Source organism: Acinonyx jubatus, chromosome X, assembly GCF_027475565.1.
Source record: "Acinonyx jubatus isolate Ajub_Pintada_27869175 chromosome X, VMU_Ajub_asm_v1.0, whole genome shotgun sequence".
NCBI classification, from domain to species: Eukaryota; Metazoa; Chordata; class Mammalia; order Carnivora; family Felidae; genus Acinonyx; species Acinonyx jubatus.
Window position 1 is genome coordinate 23466610 of NC_069389.1, and position 17667 is coordinate 23484276.

The 17667-nt window shown below is 34.8% G+C and overlaps 1 pseudogene; it reads left to right on the plus strand.

Moving 5' to 3' along the window:
* Window positions 1-8834: 8834 nt before the first annotated feature.
* LOC106986300 (ferritin light chain-like) overlaps window positions 8835-17667 on the plus strand; it is a 37477-nt pseudogene continuing 28644 nt past the window's right edge.

Below are 17667 nucleotides of genomic sequence, written 5' to 3' on the forward strand. Positions count from 1 at the left end.
CTGTGCCCTATTATACCAGCTGTTCCCAAAGTGCAGTCCCTGGACCAACAGCATCACCTCAAAATTTGGTGGAAGTACAAGTTCTGGTACCATATTCCAGACCTACTGGTCTAGACACTGCCATATGTAGGCCCAGAAATCTGCATTTTCACAAGTCCTTCAGATGAATGTGGTGCATGCTGAAGCTTAAGAATCTCTATCCCACAGTCTATTTCCTTTTATCAGTGAAAAGAAAGAGATGATGTCTATGATTCAGCTTTAGGTAGTGTTTCCTATTAGAAATTGTACATCCTATGGACCCCAAAGATAACCCTGAACTTGGACTTTGAAAAGTTTCTGTTAACAAGTGTATTCAAGGTTTTGTTTATTTTTCTTGAGGCTGGTAAACAGGTCTATTTCCTCATCAACCTGAGTCTTTCCAACATTACCACACTTTTAACCTAATGCTTATTTCTTCATTCATTCATCTGTGCAGACTTCCATGCAGCAACTATTATTGGAAAGCATTTCACATGTCAGGTATTGTGCTAGGCATATTAATGACCCCCCCCCCCTCCAAGAGGTCCATGTTCTAATCCACAGAAACTTTGAATATGTTATGTTACATGACAAAGGGAAGTTAAGGTTGCAGATAGATTTAAGACTTTGAATCAGCTAGCCTTAAAACATTGAGATTTTCATGGATTATTAGCACTTACAAATGAAGTAATTAGATATAAATCTTAAAAAACACACAAAATCTATATGAGGAAAACTACTAAACTCTGAAAAAAATCAAAATATAATTAAATAAATGGAGAGATAATCTGTGTTCATGGATAGGAAGACTCAAAACTGTCAAGGTGTGTTTTCTTCCCAATTTGATCTATGGATTCAATACAATCAAAATCCCAAAAAGTTATTTTATGTATATCAACAAACTGATTCTAAAATTTATATGGAGAGCAAAAGACAAAAAAGAAAAAAAAAGCTAAAACACTATTGACAGAGAACAACAAAATTGGAGGACTAATGCCACCTTGCTTTAAGACTCAATATAAAGCTACAGTAATCAAGATAATGTAGTATTGATGAAAGAACAAATTAATGAGACAAAATTGAGAGCCAAAAACAGACCCCCATCAATATAGTTAACCAGTATTTAACAAAGGAGCAAAAGCCATACAATGAAGCAAAGACAGGCTGTTTAATAATTGGTGCTGGAACAATGGGACATCTACATGCATAAAAAAATTAATCTGGACACAGATCTCACACCTATCACAAAAATTAACTCGAAATAGATCATAGAGTTAAATGTAAAATTCAAAGCATGTAATTTCTAATAAGAAACATAGGATAAACCCTAGATGACTTTGGGTTTGGTGATGACTTTTTAGATATAACACCAATGACACAATCCATGAAGAAATAAATGATAAGCTGGACTTCAGTAAAATTAAAAATTTTTCTCTGTGAAAAGTAACATCAAGAGAATACGAAAACAAGCCACAGACTGGGAGCAAATATTTGCAAAAGACACATCTGATACAGGACTGTTATCAAAAATGCACAAAGAACTTTTAAAACAATAAGCAAACAACCTTAAAATGTGCCAGAGACCTCAACAGACCCCTTACCAAAGAAGATATACAAATGGCAGATAAAGATATAAAAAGATGCTCCACATCTGGAGCGCATGGGTGGCTCAGTTGGTTAAGTGTCAGACTCTTGGCTTGGGCTCAGGTCATGATCTCATGGTTCCTGAGTTCGAGCCTCTCATTAGGCTCTGTGCTGACAGTGCAGAGCCTCTCGGACTTCTCTCTCTTTCCCTCTGTCTCACCCCTTCCGCTGCTTGCTCTCTCTCTCTCTCAAAATAAATGAACTTACAAAAAACTTAAAAAAAAAAAAGATGCTCCACATCATATGTCATCAGGGCAATGTGAATTAAAACAATGAGAGAGCATGAAGCACACCCAGGAATGGCCAAAATCCAAAGCACTGATGACACTAAGTGCTGATGAAGAAGTGGAATATCAGGAATTCTCATACATTGCTGTTGGTAATGCAGAATTGTACAGCTACTTTGACAGTTTGGCAGTTTATTACAAAATTAAACATTGTTTTACCATACAACCTAGCAATTGCACTCCTTGGTATTTACCCAAAGGAGGGGAAAACCTATGTCCACACAAAAACCTCCACATGGATGTTTAGAGCAGCTTCATTCCTAACTGACAAAATTGGAAACAGTCAAGAGGTCCTTCAGTATGTGAATGAATAAACTGTGGTAAGCCCAGAATGTTTTCAATATTAAAAAGAAATGAGCTTTCCATCTTTGAAAAGACATGGAGGGATGTTATATTCCTATTACTGAGTGAAAGAAGGCAATCTGAGAGTATATACTGTAGGATTCCAACTCTAGGACATTCTGGAAAAGGTCAAACTTGTGGACACAATAAAAGGACCACTGGTTGCTAGGGAGAGGGGAGAGATAAATAGGCAGAGCACAGTGAATGTTTAGGGTGGTGAAAATACTCCGTATGATATTATAATGATGAGTATATGTCATTATACATTTGTCCAAACTCATTGAATGTACAACACCAAGAGTGGACCCTAAGGTAAACTATGGCCTTTGAGTGATTATGATGTATCAATGTAGGTTTATGCTTGGTAAAAAATGTACTACCCTGGTGAGTAGTATTGATAATGAGGGATGGTATGCATGTGTATGTTCAGGGGGTATATGGGAAATCTCCATTTTACTCAATTTTATTGTAAACCTAAAACTACTCTAAAAAATAAAGTCTTAAAAAACTTAAAAAGTCCTATTTAAAGAGGAACTTTACATCCCTTAACAATCAGTTTCTTCCCTAGCATTTCTTTCGCCAATGTGAGTGTGTGGGAAGAGGAGCTGTTTTTCTAAAAGGCTTCTAAATGATAATTTTTTCTAGCTACAGATTTTGAAAAGCATTTAAAACCAGTTTCCTAGTGTACTCTCCTGGATGACATCTTTCTCTTGATGTAGAGGAATGACTTTCTTAAAAAGTATGTTTTTAAACAGTTGCTCTCCCCAAGGCAAAAATGCCTCATTCTCATGTCTTTTCAGCTTCCAGCCTTTTCACCCTCCATTTTTCCCAAGTCTTTCAACACCACTGATACAATTTCCCAATATTTTATTAGGTGGGCTGGATGAAATGAAATATTTTATTCTATGTTGCCATCCATTTTGAAATTATAAAGAAAAATAGGGGCCTGGGGGGCTCCGTTGGGTAAGCATGATCTCAATGGTTTGTGGGTTCAAGCCGTGCATTGGGCTCTGTGTTAACAGAGCTTGCTTATGAATCTTTGTCTCATGTTCTGCCTGTACTTGCTTGTGCTTTCTCTCTCAAAAATAAATAAACATCAAAAAAAATTTAAAAAGAAATTATAAAGAAAAATATTCTAGGTAATAAAACTCATTTTTTTTCTGGGTTCAATTCCATTGAACATTCTAATTACCTCAACCATTTCTGTTTTCCTTCTTTTTTAAAAGAAACACAAAAAGCACAAATCCACATGGTTGGATATAGAGATATTAAGATTAAAAATGGATGTGCTTTAAGTGCGTGACAATTAAAAATAAAGAAAATAAACAGTGTCCTGGAGTTTTACTGTAACACCCAGAGTAGCAGGAGAGAAGTGTGATATTTACTACGATCTTTCTTGATATTTCACCAAACTGTATAACCTAATTTGAATTTCCCAGGCCTTGTTAATAATGCAGGAACCTCATATTTGTACATAAACTTCTTTCTGAATAGTTCAAATCTCTTCCATAACATTTTGTCTAACCATGACAACATTCTACTCAGAAATCTTAGTTATTTATTTTTCCCCAGTGCTACAAGTGAGAAAATGAGACCTAAAGACTAAGGATATCTGACAGCCTGCAAAGTTGTTGAATCAAAGCTATGATGCATCACTTAAGTTCCAAACCAATTATCAAATCAGCTTTGATTCTTTCTTAGGTTAAAAGTTAACATTTACTCTTTAGAGGGTGAGAAACTTACTCTTCTTTCCATGACTGGATATAGCTTCCTGTGTCAAACAACTAAAAACAAGGCAAAGTGCGTATTTAAAAAATGGTTTAGACACTGTATAGCAGTATCAGAGAACAATGATCCCTAAGATAAGGAAAACCAATGGGATAATACCCTAAGTGTACCAGCTTCCTACCAAGAGAAAGTTTCCTGGCTATAACACAGGGATTGAGAGCACTTGCAGAATGCAAAGGCCACCATGATTTGAGGAGATGGAGCTAGAATCTGGTGATACTAGGGCAGCAAGAGTCTTCAGACAGTATACCAGAAGGGAAGAACTTCACAAAGAAATTCAGAGACATGCAGAAGGTCCCCAAGTCATCTTCTAAGTAGAGATCAATGCACATATATGAGGAATTATCTGAGGTCAGGCAAAGACCTGTTCAGAGACAATTCTCTATGGGTCTCTTCATTAGTCTACCAAGGTTTGCATAACAAAATACCCAAACCGGGTGATTTAAACAACAGAAATTTATTTTCTCACACTTCTGGCAGCTAAAAGTCAGAGATCAAGGTGCTAGCAGGCTTGGTTTCTCCTAAGGCCTCTCTCTTGATTTGCACATGGCCCCCTTCTTGCTGCGTCCTCCCATGGTCTTTTCTCTGTGCATGTATATTCCTGGTATCTCTTTCTCTTCTTTTAAACACATAAGTGATACTGGATTAGAGCCTTACTCTTAGGACATCATTTAATCTCTATTATCTCTTTAAATAGATATGGTCCAAATATAGTCACATTAGGTATAAGGGCTTCAATATATAAATGTTGGGGGTTCATCATTAAGTCCGTAACAGTCTCTTCAGGTCTTCCAAGCAGATTCACTAACTGCCTCTGTTAGGCATTTTGAGGAGGTTTAAAGAGTGAACTGTCTTGTAAGACAGAAATAATGTCTCCCTTGGAAGTAAAGGAAAGGTATACTTAGTGTCCAGTACAGAATATCTAAATTCACCAAACTTAGAGTTCGCCTCCTGTAATGTAACCTAGTGCATGTGCCGTAGTCACCTGTTTCTCTGTACACTGTGAGAATTGGGGCTCAGAGAGGTTAACTGTGTTCAGGATCTTACAGCTCCTGACAACATTTATGATACTCTGGCAGCTAAGTCGTCGGCTTGAAGTTGAACAAACGCTCAGATTCTTCACACATCTTCAAAAGAACTACCAAAGAGAATTAGAACAATCGCCATATCTCCCACAGGGACAGAAATAGTTTATGGTCCTACCAGTCAAAATGGAAATCTGTAGGGTTTAGGGGAGAGGACTCAGAATAACATGGATACAATAATGGAGAAAATTTAGCCTTAGATGAAAGACTGCTCTAGTCCCAACTAACAATGCTTAAAAGCAAGCCTTGAAAGGATCAAAGAATTTCAAAGTAATTTAAGTGCAAGTCAGAAGAAATTTCCAAGAAAATCCAGGGCCTCACAAGGTAATATTTGGCATTTCTGACATTCAAGAAAAATATGAGTAGGCTTGCAAAGAAACAGGAAAATATTAGCCACAAAAGGAAAAAAATAGATCAATGGAACACATCCAGAAATTATACAAAATGTTAGAATTATCAGATAAGGACTCTAAAACAGTTATCATAACTAATGCCAAATGTTCAAGAAGACTGAAGAAAAATTTAGCATATTAAATAGAGACACGCTTACAGAAATTAAAAATACAATATGTGATGCAAAAAAATACATTACATAATATTAAGAGATTAGCCACTGCAGAAAAAACAAAAACAATAGTGAACATGAAGACATCCTGTAGGAAGTGTCCCAAATAACACAGAAAAAGACTGAAAAAAAATGAGCAGAGTATCACTGAGCTGTGGTACAATATCAAGTTATCTAATATATATGTAAATGGAGTCCTCAAAAGTGAGGAGGAGTAGGGTGAACAGAAAAAGATATATTTGAAGAAACAATGGCCAAAATTTTTCTAACTTTGAGAAGAAGCATAAACCCCAAATCCACAAAGTGCAACAACCCACAGGCAAAAGAAACATCAAGAAAAATATACCATGGTACAACACAGTCAAATTGTATAAAACCAATGATAAGGAGAAAAATCTTAAAAGGATCTAGAGACAAAAAAAGACATTGCATACAGGGGAACAAAAGTAATAATTACAGCAGAATTTGCACGGGATTCAATGCAAATGAGAAGACATTGGAGCAGCATCTTTAAAGCAATGAATGGAAAGAAGGAAGGAGGGTAGGAAAGTAGGGCATAAACCCTGAATTATACACCTAGCCAAAATATCTTTCAAAAACAAATCTGAAATAAAGACTTTCATACTTATAAAATCTGAATGAAGTAAGTCCCCATCCAGACTTGCATTGCAAAAAAATGTTAAAAGAATTTGTCAGGTAGGATGAAAATAATACTAAATAAAAATCTCTATTTCCTCAAAGGAATGAAGAGGACTAGAAGCGGCAAAAACAAAGATGCGAAAAATTATTTTTTAATAGTCTTTAAAATATAATTGTCAATTAAAGGCATTAACAATAATAATAATAATAATAATGTAGGGTATCATTTACAGCATATATAGAAATAAAATCCATTAACACCATAGCATAATGACTGAGACGGGTAAATTTTTGTAAGGTTCTTATACCATAGATCAAATACTATAGTGTTAACTTAATGACTAGGATAAATTATATGGATATATATATATAGATATACACACACACACATACACACACACACACACACACACACACACATATACACCCTATAAACCCTGAAGCAATCACATAAAAAGAAGAAACATAGCTAAATAGCCAACAAAGGAAATAAAATCATAAACTCATTCCCCCCCAAAAAAGGAAAGGAGAAAAATAAGCAAATAATTGATGCATGTAAACACAAATAGAAAGATGGTAAATTTAAACCATCAACAGTATCAATAACCACATTACATTAAGTGGTCTAAATATCACAATAAAAGATAGAAATAGACTGAATAGTGTAAAAAGGTAGAGTAAACCATAAGCCAAACCAAGAAATCCACTTTGAATATGAAGATAAAAGTAGGTTCAAAGTAACAACAAAAGATATATTACACTAAAACTAATCAAAAGGCTAGAGCAGTTAAATTAATACACGAACAAGTAGATTTCATAACAGAATATTCTTTAGGGTGAATAAGAGGCTGCTTTGAATACTATATCCCTGAAGAATAACAAAATGTGGTCAATTACTAACTCAAATTTGAATTCTGGTCACTATCCTTTTTCTTTTCTGATCTTTATTTTCCTCAGATGTGTGGTAAGGGATTTAGACTAGAAGATTTTTAATTCTTGTATGTTATTAGAAGTCTGGCTTCTTAGCAAGTTTTCCACTACTGAAAATTATCTAACTATATGAAAACTCATGGATAATGCCTTTGATGATATTTATGAATGGTATAAAATATGGCTGTTACTGTCATCAAATCTCTTATAAAAGTGGAATTCTAGGTTTTTATATCAGTAACCACATTTTTTATAAAAGTTTATGAACTACTGAATAAAATAAAGGTCTTACGACAACTCCACGGGAGTTTTGCTGGTGAGTCCAAAAAAAATTGAAAGTCCAATTAAATATTTAAAAAAGTGTTAGCTTTTAAATTTATACATTGCTAGGTAGACCTAGAAGGAGATGAGGAAAACCTGTTTCAAGACTAAGCAACAAATGGCAGATCAAAGATATACCCTCAACCAGGCAGGATAAATTGTTCAAATGTATTTTAGCAGCTGCTAAAGCAACTAGAGATACAGAGGAGATAAAACAAAAGAATTTCAAATGATCTTATGAAGACTAATAAATTGTATGGTTTTAAGGTTATGTATTTCTGGGAATTCCAGCCTTGTCTAAGTTCTTAATTTTTCTTTTTAAACTTTTAACACATCAGGGAATTGTCATCTTGTGTCCTGGTGCTCTGCCCATCTCAAAGAACTACCAGAAAGTCCAGAGCTATTTCCGGGGGAAAAGTAAAACTCATGTTAACCAAGTGCAAGTCAATTTCTAGTTAAAGAAATGATTGTTCTCGACACTGGAATATATATCCTAATTGACTTATGGAATTGACTTGGCAGGCTAAAAAGTTTGAAGTCAGAGTGACCGATATGGTTGTGTACTGAGAATAATGGTTCGGAAAGCAGGAGACCAGTCTTTGTTACGATAGTAACAGTTATGGGGGCCCTGAGAAGTTGCTCAGCATCTCCTGGCTCAATTTCCTTGTTTATACACAGGGGAAATCATTCCTGCCCTCGCTATCTCAGAGACCTTTTATATGGATCAAATTATACAAATTCTATAAAGTATTTAAAAATAGTAAATAGAATAGAAAGAGAAAAGGGGCAATAACCAGGGGAAATTATTCGTGAATTATTCTAAGTATTTTAAAGGTTATAGTGCCTAATATTTGATAAATTTGAGATGTATCACTTATTTTTATTATTTTACCACTTCATTATTTTACCATTTATTATTTTATTATTTAAACCACCTTTTGAATTACGTAAGGAAAATAGGTAATTTTCTAAAAGAGAAACTGAAAAAGGGATTGTCCAAGTTCAAAACTTAATTCATAATATAGTCATCAACCTATCTTCTGTGTAAGAAAGATATCTCCCAACAATTTAAGGTGCCCAGAAAATGGAACAAACTATCTGCTAAAGAAATAAGTTCCATTTCTGTAAATATTATAAGAAGGATTATTCCTGCCAAATAGGGCCAAGTCTCAAAAAATGCTAAAGACTCCTAGGGCCTAGTGATTCTCCTACATAATGGGGTTTGGCCTTGATGTGCTGGCAAAAGCAAGATTTGAGCAAAATGTGGGAAACAGAGGAAGGAGAGGCTTGCACAAGTCTGGAAAAATTCTGGTTAGATGCACTAATGGCAGTCTTAAGGTTAACATAACACGTATACATACACACAAACATACAACACATGTTATGTCAGGGTAATCTCCTGTTTCACCCTATTTCAAACATCAAATTGTATACATTTCAATGTCAATGGTTTTTTTAAATAAAAAGTCACATTTAAATTCCCACATCTGTGCATAATCCAAACCATGAAACAGATCCGAGGTTAAGTATAAGATATTTACATTAATTGAAGAAGAAAAATTTTCAGCAATTATATTTCAGAGGAAAAGCAAATATTCCCTAGAGATATACTTAGTTTTAAATACCACTTTACAATTTACAAACTGTCACAAAAACATTGAACTTTTCACTGAGTTTCTAAGAAAGATAGTAATATATTAACGATGTTATAAAGATATTTATAAGAAAGACACTAACAATATATTAAACAACTACTAACCCTCACAAGAACCCTATGAGGTAGGTACTATTCTTATCTCCATTTTAAAATAGGAGCTTGGGTTTTAGGGAGATTAAGGTATTTTCCCACAAGTCACAAAAATGGAGAAGCCTGGATTTGAACTAATTCATTTAGAATCAGATCATCGCTGTATGCGATGGCTGTGTGGCAGGAACCATGGTAAGGAATTTGCTTACATGGTTCCATTTGATCCTCTATAACTCCATTAATTCAGTAGTATTATGATCCTCTTTACAGATAGGCAAACTGAGATTAGTGAGATCTAGAGTCTCCTAGCTAGGATATTGAAGATTTGGGATTCTCCCCAGGCAGTCTGACTCTAAAGCCAATGTGTTTAATTCCTGCACTCTACTGCTTTTGCAAAGTAAGAGAGGTGCTTAAAATGACTTGTGCATAGAAATACTATAATCATCTTATCCTTTATCACAATGCAGGAGCATAAATCCTTCCAATTCTTCAAACTTGATTCTATTTTTCATTTGTATTGAGTTACTTTCTTAAGAATGTGGTACACGTTACGAATTTTAAAAATATCCATTCACTGGAGCCTCATGTTAGGTTATGTGGACCTAAGTTCCCTCAACGTGTGAGTGCAGTACCCTTTTAGATAGAGAACTCTGTGCTGTTAAATACAGCCACACAGTAAAAACCTCTCCTACTTAAAGGGGGGAAACCCCAAATAATTAGACAATGAAAAGACAAGTAGACTGCAAAAAAATGCATTCTCACAATATTACTTATGCTCATTTCACTTTTTCAAAAACAGGAAGGGGCTACAATTTGGTAACCTTTCCTGAAAATCCCAAACAACGGTTTATCTAGTACTTGCTTCTCCTAAAACGTCTATCACACAAAATCCCTTCTGTGATATTCCTGCCAAAAATGCATAACCTGAAACTTAATCAGAAGGAACCATCAGACTAACTTAAATAGAAGGGCATTCTACAAAATAACTGCCCAGTAGTCTTCCAAAATATCACAATCATGAAAGGCAAAGAAATCTGAGGAAGTAAGTGTTCTAGATTAAAGAAGACTTAAGAGATATGACAACTTAATGTAACAGGCGATTCTGGACTGGAACATGAACTAGAGTAATTTTTTTTTTCTAAAGAAGATTTTGGGTCAACTGGCAAAAATTTGAATCAGATCTATGGGTTAGCTGATAGTATTACTTCAGAACAAATTTCTTGATTTAAATAATTGTGCCGTGGTGATTTAAGAGGTTGTCTTTAAGGAAATAATTAGAGGTAAAGAAATGGTATTTTTATAAATCTCAAATATTTCAGAAAAAAATATATCCAAATCCACTGTTTTTACAAAACCAATTTTACATGCTTTTACCCTCTATTAAATTATACATGGATTCACTGGATGCCAAGAGCCAGTTTGTTCATTTTTGAAGGATTGGGCATGCATTAGCATTTTAGAAAACATGAATAAAATATTGGAAATGATGTTTCCTATATTCGCTTTAGGGAAAATCTGGTTTGGGACGATTATTACTCTATAAGCCATATGTGTGGTTTGAAACCCTCTTATATCTAGAAGTTGGCTTGGCTTCTGTAGGTCACATGAGAAAGGTAGGTCTGACGATAGTCAATCAACACAATATGCCTGTCAGTTCTCAACCTTGTCAGCTCTAATCCCCAGCATTACTGGTCACTTCTTAGCCAGTCCTGAGCATCTTGGAAGCCCAGGATGTAATGGACTCTGATCCCTTGGTGAGTTAGACTCTGTCACTATACTAATCTGCATGTGCTTTCTACCACATTGCAACTCTCAAGTTCTTGAAACTCTCTCTCTATGACCTCAAACTAACCCATGACATACTGTTTGCAGGAATATATGGATCCTCAGATTAAAAGAGGCACATTCACACTCCCAACCCTCTATACTTCTACTTTTAAAATTGGAAAAATTAAAAATTTCCACTTTCATATTTTTTTGATTTTTTTAATGGTAGATTAAGCCTTAAGCCCTGATGGTTTCTAAGGGATAGCTTTTTGGGAGAAATATAGCATAATTGATCAAATTAATTATCATCCAAGCAACATAAAAGGAGAATATTAAATAAGAAGCTTACATATTCTTATACATTATAAGAATAAGTTGATTTTTCCTGATTCACCCTTGGGGATGGAAATCTTTTCTTAAAATAATCCTCAGATTTGTTCACTATAAATTTGATACCCCATATAATGTGAGCATTGATGAAAGAGGATTTTAAATACTTCCATGATTTGTCACTGGGGGAAATACTCCATTTTACAATATGCTGTACAGTACAAAGCCCTTAACTGCCCTTACTTTGAAAACCAGAGATATGGTCATCTAAACTTCTCGTTGATAAGGACCGTCAAAAGACCAATAACTAAAAGCAAACAATAAAAAGCTAAACACAGACACAGTCCATTGAAATGCCTCAAATACACAATAATTTATTATTTCAGTATAAAGCTTTACTGTTTGTAAAAGTTTTCACCAATGTTTTCTAAAACTCAGAAGTATCCCTTAACTCCATGACCATTCCAGCCTCCACATCAGGACATCTTTCTTTTTATTCTACCATAGTTTCTGAGCATTATATATCCCTTATACTTTCACATCTAGTAAATTGTGCTATGTTGACCCCTCAACCTATAATTCCTTCATCAATTACAACCTCCCAATTTCCTGGTTTCTGCCAAATTCTTATCTGCCTTTTAAGCTGCAAGTACAATATCAACTTCTCACTCACAACCCTCTCAGTAAGTTAAAATTAAATGTTGTCTCATAAGCACCCCATGGCACTTTCACAAATACAGACTACGGAAGATCTTACATGGCTTTTAATAATATTAGGTTGATGTGGTAGTTATTTTTACATGTCAACTTGGCTGGACTATCGCATTCAGATATTTGATCACACATAATTCTACAAGTTTTTGTAAAGACACTTTTTTATGGGAGATTAAAATTTAAATCAGCAGACTGTGAATAAAGACTACCATCCATAATGTGGGTGGGCCTCATCTAATCAGTTGGAGGACTTAACAGCACAAGACTTACCTCCTGCTAGGAGGGAATTCTGCCAGAAGCCTTCAGACTTGAACTGCTTTGCTTTTCCTCCCTTGTCACTCCATCTAGACAGAGATATGAATATAAATATATACACACATCTTACTGGTTCAGTTTCTTTGGAGAACCCAGACTAAACTAATATAGCAGAGGATACGGGCATGCTTTATTTTGGTTCTCTGCATTTTTCTGCATCTATAAATTTTTCTGTAACTGCAATCCCACTGATATTTAGATATAAAAAAATTCAGAGGCCTTTTGTTAAACTGGATGCACATACTGTAAAATGCTATTATCTTATTGTGTCTTTCATCATTTTTTCTTTACGTGAGACTCTATTTTCAAGCATTCTGTAAAGAACTGTATTACTTATGTTAAACAAAAAGTTACATTCAGTGACAAAAGCATCAAAAATCCCTTTAAGTGAACTGGAGATTCCATTTATCTCTAGGGCTCCATGCACCCTGATTTGAAGACAAGTGAATAAATACTTGAGGTCAGCCATTTTGGAAAGTCAATAAGAAATGAGAAAAACTATGGTGAACTGGAGAACGTATACCGCATCAACAAACGGCATTAGCTATAGGCCCAGTAGATTATAATTACAAGTTTTAAAACTATGTTAGCCTCTTATTTTGTTCAAAACGTAACAATTTTAAAATGATGACAACTAAGTAAAAAAATAATAATAATAACCACTTTGCTTTCCAAACAAAGAAACCACTGAGGACTCTGGTTTCTGGCCTCAGGCTGATTCTCTTTAAAAACTGATTGAACTTGTCAGAAATAGATTGATTTTAGTACACTCCACTGAGAATATCATCTTTCAGAATGGTATTGAATGCTTATACATGTTGACTATGATATGAATTTCAGAGGCAGAATTAAAGAACTCCACATATCTATTGATGAATGATAATTAACTGCACTTAAAGCAGAGTGGTTCTATGATAATCGCTCTCACTTCAGGCAATTCAAGGGATCTTCCAGCTAAAAATTACTCATTCACATAACTCTAGGCTATTTTAAAAATATATATGAACAATAAATTTAAGAAGTATCAAGGAGATCTCTTGCTGACATAGTTCATTTAGATCAGTAGTATTCTAAGGGGGCCTGTATCACTCACTCCAGGGGAACATTTTAGGTTATCAAAGTGATAGGGGTGGAAAGCTACCAGAATCAAGTACACAGAGGTCCATAAATGCTCCAGATTATACCAAATGTAAAGAAATATCCTGCCCCTCTGTGACTTTCAAACATCCCCATGAATGTTCATGAACACAAAAAGCCTCTTTATCTGTGAGGACAGATAACCTCATCTCATTTTATAAACACAAAGCACTTTTGGAAAGTTTTAAAATAACCTGAATTTTCTGGAAATCCAACTTCTAGGTTTATTAAGGAAGGGTGTGCTTTGCTCTCCAGAATGTTACCAAGAATTTCTCAGTATTCTCAAAAATTATGCCAGTGAAGTCATTGCTGCTTATAGTATTTGAGTAGCCCACATTACACATCTATGTCTATTGGTATGAACAGCTGTCACAAGTCCATAGACTCTATGGAGATGACATACAAGTATGTGAATACTGCATCATGTCTTCTAGAATAGTCATACCAAAGAATTTACATAATAAAAATATCTTTCTTAAAAAATAAAGTGTTTGGTATTTAATGTCTCCTTTATATTACAGCACTTTTGAAAATTTATGTCAGTAGGTCCTATTACCTATTAATTTTATTTCAAGATATTAAATGAGGCATTAAAATATTAATATTAAAAGAGACTGTTAGGTCCAATTGAGTTGAAAAACACTAATTTAGAATATATCCTGATTGATGAGCCTAATCCATATTCATGTCCTCAAGGTGAGAAATACAGCGCAGTCATTCCACCTCTGAAATGAAATGTTTTCTTTTTGCCAAATTATGGACTTATCACAGAGTGGAGCATCATTTCGTAAAACTTTGTGAAAGCTTTCTTGTTTAAAAATTCAACGACTTGATTTCCCACCTACTTTTTCATAATCATCAAGCAGGATTTAGTATACTTATTTTAGCACTCTTCACTGTTATGGTTTGTGCTGTCTCAAAAAAGAAATAGTAAAACACACTTAGAGCACTCATGAAGCATTTTTAAAATTTTGTTTCTGTGCACACCATTACTAAACAACCTGTTACTAATGACACTTCAAACACTATTACAGCCTGTTACCAAAATCAGATCCCTGTGAGCTACAGTGCCGTCCTCTACTTTTAGACTGTGTACAAGACACTTGGCATCCCAGGCTTAAATTGTTAAACTCTCCTCTCAGTGAGATCTAACTAATAATCCCATTCTAGGAGAAATAGAGAAGCCTTTTTATTAATGATTTAAGAAGGGATAAATTCTCCTTTAAATTGACCTTCAGAACTTTTTGGAAGTTCTACCTGGAGGTGAGATGTAGCTATATGCTTATCAAAACCACTTAAAGTCAGTCATCATCTTAAATGAAGCATGCAGCTTCTGGAAGAAAACAAGGGGAGTGGTAAATATAGAAAGGGGCCACACACCTGGCCAGCCAGATAAGCTAAATTAATTCTGGATGAATCAACAGGTTGAGGTAGCTATAACACAATTTCATCCGCCAGAAATATCTTCCTACAATGTCATCTCAATCTACTTAAGCTATTCAAGTCTTCAGTAGACATTCTCCTCATTATGTTGTTATGCTCTTGAAAATCCAATTAGAATGCAGCATAATAAACAAACGACCAACAAGTAAATGAATGAAGATATTCTCCCTCCATCTTTTGCTTTCTCAGGGCTACCACCACTGCCCCAGTAATTTTAGACAAGACTATAGCTCTCATTTCTTTCTAATCATTTCACATAACATCTAGCTCATTCCTGTTTTCATTAGCTATTTAAATAAAAAAAGTACCCTATCCCATTTTCCCCCTTTAAATGTATTCTCTGGCATCTCCAAATAAATCTCATTGTGTCACTTGTCTGACCTACAAAGTCAAAACATCTTAATCTGACATTATTGAACAAGTTGGAATGGATGAGTTAACATACTGAAACAGCTTTAACTCATTATTTTCATAGTCTTACTGAAATGTAACTCATATACCATAATTCATTTAAAGTACACAATTCAATCCTAAAAGAGACCTCATACCCATAAACAGTCAATCCAAAACCTCCCTCCCCTACCCTAGCCCTAAGCAATATTAATTTTCTTCCCGTCTCCATTAATTTGCCTACTGTGGACATTTCATGTAAATAAGTCATACGATAAATGGTCTTTTGCAACTGAGTTCTTTTACTTAACATATTTTCAAGATTCCTCCAAGTTTTAACAGGTATTGGTACTTCGTTTTTACAGATAATCTACTATACGGTTATACCATACGTTATCCATTCATTAATTGATGGAAATTTTGGTTTCCACTTTTGGCTCATATAAACAATGGTACTATAAACATTCACATACAGGCTTGTGTGCGGACACGTTTTCATTTCTCTTCAGTATAGGCCTAGGGTATGTTGCTAAATCATATGGTAACTACATTTAACCATTTGAGAAGCCACCACCAACATTCCAAAGTATGTGCACCATTTACATTCCCACCAGCAATGTACAAAGACGCCAATTCCTATACATCCGTGCCAAATCTTGTTCCTCTCTTTTTCCTCATAGTGATCATAAAGGAGTTAAGCGGTTTTGATCTGTATTTCCCTAATGACTAAGGATGTTGAGCATCTTTTCATGTTCTCATTGGTTTGGGTACACCTTCTTTGGAGAATTATCTATTCAAGTTCTTTTCTCAATTTTAAATTGGGTTATTTGCCTTTCTAATCAAGTTGTGAGAGTTTATATATTCCATATACTAGTCACTTATCAGCTATATGATTTACAAATATTTTCTCCCATTCTGTGAATATTTTTCTTACTTCTTTGGTGATGTCCTTTGAAGCAGAAAAGTTAATTTTGATATAGTGCAATTTATATTTTCTTTTGTCATGTGTTTTTCATATCATATCCATGAAATCATTATTTACCCCAAGTTCATGAAGATTTACTCTTATGTTTTCTTCTAAGGGTTTTATGGTTTTAGCTCTTACATTTAGGTCTACTATCTGTTTGGAGTTAATTTTTTTGTGGGATCTTTGTAAGATGCTGTTGAATTTGTTGAGTTAATTTATTATATGCTTTATTTTAAAAATGGTCATACCAGTGGGTAGAGAAAATGTAACAGCGAATGCAGCCTCCCTTAAAAAGTGCTAATTATGGTGTGTCACCATTCAGTGTTTGCCTTAAGAACCCCAATCCGGGTTTTAATTTTCACTGTCACAGATATTTTTAAGGATGATAGTGGCCACTAAGTTCCATGTACTTTATATGGCACATTAAGAGGAATTCTTGCATGTCTACATGATACTGGGCAACTCATCCTTTGGACTTCAATTTCCTCATTCATGAAATGGTGACATAATAGGGCTCTTAAAGGAGTGTAACAGAAAATAATAAAAAGCATGTAAAGTGTTCAGAATTGTACTTGGTACATAATAAGCATATTAATTCTCTTTAACAATACCGTTCTTGTTGTGTTAATATTATTATTACTATCTCATTTAATCCCCACAACAGACTCTCTTGCACCAGGTTGTGCCAGTTATGAAAACAAATACAGTAAAACCTTGGTTTGCAAGCATAATTTGTTCCAGAAACACGCTTGAAATACAAAGCACATGCATATCAAAGCAAATTTCAAGAACCATTGGCTCAGTTGTGATCATGTGATGTTCAGTGTCACATACTACTCATATTGCAGGACATCGCTCGTTTACCAGATTAAAATTTATTAGAAATATTTGCTCATCTTGCGGAACACTTACAGAACAAGTTACTCACAATCCAAGGTATTAATTGTATTTCAAAACAGGTCACTGAAAACAAAGACCTAGATGCAGAAGTAATAGAGAGGGTGACAAAAGGGCAAGGTGAGGTAACCCAAAGAATAAAAATTAGTCAACTGCTGCCAGTTCTAAAGCTGGAGGAATAAAAAGGCTCAGTTATTTTGGTTGATCTCAGAAGATACAATTACCAATAGAGCTTGGAAACTCGGAACAGGTGATGTCTGAGAGGCTATCCAAGCAAGGACAGGAAACATGGAGGAGGGGGCGACCCTAGAAAGGAGGGCCCCAGTGGAAATGGGACTAGA